Consider the following 3,842-nt stretch of genomic DNA (forward strand, 5'->3'; position numbering starts at 1 on the left):
GCCCAAAAGGGTATAGTTTTGGGCGTTAAACGCCAGAATGTGCACCATTCTGGGCGTTTAACGCCAGGATGGCAAAGGGGGAAGATTTTGTTTTCAAAATCAATTTTTTTCAAGTTTTCAAAGTTTTTCAAAATCAAATCTTTTTCAAATCATATCTTTCAATCAAATGTTTTCAAAATCAATTTATTTCCTTTTTCAAAGATACTTACTAACAATTAATGATTTGATTGAACATTTTTGCCTTTTCTGTTTAGGAAGGTTTTATGTTTGAATCATATCTTTTCTTGTTAGGCAAGTCATTAATTTTTAAAATCATATCTTTTCAAATTGTTTTCAAATCATATCTTTTAAAATTGTTTTCAAATCATATCTTTTAAAAAAATTGTTTTCAAATCATATCTTCTCAATCACATCTTTTTAAAACCATAACTTTTCAATCAAATCTTTTTAATCACATCTTTTTCAAAATAGTTTTCAATCGAATCTTTTTAACTTCTAATTTCAAAATCTTTTTCAAAAATCACTTGATTTCTTTTCCACTCTTATTTTCGAAAATCAATTAAGTGTTTTTCAAAATGTTTTCAAAATCTTTTACTTAATTTTCGAAAATTACTTTCCTCCTTCTCACATCCTTCTATTTTTGGACTAACACTATCCCTTAATGCAAAATTCGAACTTCATCTTCTTTGATAAGTTCGAATTTTTTACCTCTGTCTTCCATTTTTCTTCCTCTGACACTTCAAGGAATCTCTATACTGTGACATAGAGGATTCCATATTTTCTTGTTCTCTTCTCTTTCATATGAGCAGGAGCAGAGACAAAAGCATTCTTGTTGAAGCTGACCCTGAACCCGAGAGGACCTTAAAGAGAAAGCTAAGAGAAGCCAAAGCACAACTCTCTTTAGAGGACCTGACCGAATTCTTCAAAGAAGAAGAAGACATGGCAGCCGAAAACAACAATAATGCAAACAATGCAAGGAAGGTGCTGGGTGACTTTACTGCACCTACTCCTGATTTTTATGGGAGAAGCATCTCTATCCCTGCCATTGGAGCAAACAACTTTGAGCTTAAGCCTCAATTAGTTTCTCTAATGCAACAGAATTGCAAGTTCCATGGACTTCCAATGGAAGATCCTCATCAGTTCTTAGCTGAATTCTTGCAAATCTGTGACACAGTCAAGACTAATGGGGTTAACCCTGAGGTCTACAGACTGATGCTATTCCCTTTTGCTGTAAGAGACAGAGCTAGAATATGGTTGGATTCTCAACCTAAAGAAAGCCTGGACTCTTGGGAAAAGCTAGTCAGTGCCTTCTTGGCAAAGTTCTTTCCACCACAAAGATGGAGTAAGCTTAGAGTGGAAGTCCAAACCTTCAGACAGAAGGATGGAGAATCCCTCTATGAAGCTTGGGAAAGATACAAACAATTAATCAGAAGATGTCCCTCAGACATGCTTTCTGAATGGAGCATCATAGGTATTTTCTATGATGGTCTCTCTGAACTATCTAAGATGTCCTTGGATAGCTCTGCTGGAGGATCTCTTCATCTGAAGAAGACGCCTGCAGAAGCTCAAGAATTGATTGAAATGGTTGCAAATAACCAATTCATGTACACTTCTGAAAGGAATCCTGTGAACAATGAGACTAGTCAGAAGAAAGGAGTTCTTGAGATTGACACTCTGAATGCCATTTTGGCTCAGAATAAAATATTGACTCAACAAGTCAATTTGATTTCTCAAAGTCTGTCTGGAATGCAAAATGCACCAAGCAGTACTAAGGATGCTTCATCTGAGGAAGAAGCTTATGATCCTGAGAACCCTTCAATGGAAGAGGTGAATTACCTAGGAGAACCCTATGATAACACCTATAATTCTTCATGGAGAAATCACCCAAATCTCTCATGGAAGAATCAAGAGAGACCTCAACAAGGTTTCAATAATAATAATGGTGGAAGAAACAGGTTTAGCAATAGCAAGCCTTTTCCATCATCTTCTCAGCAACAGACAGAGAGCTCTAAGCAGAATACCTCTGACTTGGCAACCATGGTCTCTGATCTAATCAAAACCACTCAAAGTTTCATGACTGAAACTAGATCCTCCATTAGGAATTTGGAAGGACAGGTGGGTCAGCTGAGCAAGAAAATTACTGAACTTCCCCCAAGCACTCTCCCAAGTAACACTGAAGAAAATCCAAAAGGAGAGTGCAAAGCCATAAATATGGCCGAATTCTGGGAGGAAGAAGAGGCAGTGAACGCCACTGAGGAAGGCCTCACTGGACGTCCACTGGCCTCCAATGAGTTCCCTAATGAGGAACCTTGGGAATCTGAGGCTCATACTGAGACCATAGAGATTCCCTTGGACTTACTACTGCCTTTCATGAGCTCTGATGAGTATTCTTCCTCTGAAGAGGATGAGTATGTCACTGAGGAGCAAGTTGCTAAATACCTTGGAGCAATCATGAAGCTAAATGACAAGTTATTTGGAAATGAGACTTGGGAGGATGAACCCCCTTTGCTCACCAAAGAACTGGATAACTTGTCTAGGCAACAATTGCCTCAAAAGAGGCAGGATCCTGGGAAGTTTTCTATACCTTGTACCATAGGCACCATGACCTTCAAGAAGGCCTTGTGTGACTTAGGGTCAAGTGTGAACCTCATGCCCCTCTCTGTAATGGAGAAATTAGGGATCTTTGAGGTGCAAGCTGCAAAAATCTCACTAGAGATGGCAGACAATTCAAGAAAACAAGCCTATGGACTTGTAGAGGATGTTCTGGTTAAGGTTGAAGACCATTACATTCCTACTGATTTCATAGTCCTAGAGACTGGGAAGTGCATGGATGAATCCATCATCCTTGGCAGACCCTTCCTAGCCACAGCAAAGACTGTGATTGATGTTGATAAAGGAGAGTTGATCATTCAAGTGAATGAAGAATCCTTGGTGTTTAAGGCCCAAGGATATCCCTCTATCATCATGGAGAGGAAGCATGAAGAGCTTCTCTCAAAACAGAGCCAAACAGAGCCCCCACAGTCAAACTCTAAGTTTGGTGTTGGGAGGCCACAACCAAACTCTAAGTTTGGTGTTGAACCCTCACATTCAAACTCTAAGTTTGGTGTTGGGAGGGTCCAACACGGTTTTGAGTATTTCTGAGGCTCCATGGGAGTCCTCTGTCAAGCTAATGACAGTAAAGAAGCGCTTGTTGGGAGGCAACCCAATGTTTTAATTAATTATTTTCTTTTGTTATTTTACTTTATTTTGTAGGTTGATGATCATGAGAAGTCACAAAATCCATTGAAAAGCAAAAACAGAATGAAAAATAGGAAGAAAAACAGCACACCCTGGAGGAAGAAGCTGCTGGCGTTTAAACGCCAGTAAGCCTAGCAGTTGGGCGTTTAACGCCCAGTCTGGCACCATTCTGGGCGTTTAACGCCAGAAAGGGGCACCATACTGGCGTTAAACGCCAGAAAAGGGCTAGAACCTGGCGTTAAACGCCAGGAATGGGCATCAGCCCGGCGTTTAACGCCAGAAATGGGTCAAAACGTGATTTTGATGCCAATTGATGCAGGGATGACTTTTCCTTGACACCACAAGATCTGTGGACCCCACAGGATCCCCAAACAACCCTACCACTCTCTCTTCTTCTTCACCCATTCACCAATCACCTCAACATCTCTTTCTCTTCACCACTCACATCCATCCTTCATAAACCACCACTTCTCCCCATACATGGCCGAACACAAAGCCATCTCCCTCTCCTCCATTTCTTCTTCTTCTACTCTCTTCCCTCTTCTTTTGCTCGAGGACGAGCAAACCTTTTAAGTTTGGTGTGGTAAAAGCATTGCTTTTGTTTT

At 40.2% G+C, this 3,842-nt stretch overlaps 1 non-coding gene across 1 annotated transcript; it reads right to left on the reverse strand.

Moving 5' to 3' along the window:
* Positions 1–1,344: 1,344 nt before the first annotated feature.
* On the reverse strand, positions 1,345–1,452 carry LOC130953116 (small nucleolar RNA R71). Its single transcript, XR_009075289.1, has one exon. It is a non-coding gene; the product is annotated as a small nucleolar RNA R71 (small nucleolar RNA).
* Between the last annotated feature and the right edge of the window lie 2,390 nt (positions 1,453–3,842).

The sequence above is a fragment of the Arachis stenosperma genome, chromosome 9 (genome assembly GCF_014773155.1).
Source record: "Arachis stenosperma cultivar V10309 chromosome 9, arast.V10309.gnm1.PFL2, whole genome shotgun sequence".
NCBI classification, from domain to species: domain Eukaryota; kingdom Viridiplantae; phylum Streptophyta; class Magnoliopsida; order Fabales; family Fabaceae; genus Arachis; species Arachis stenosperma.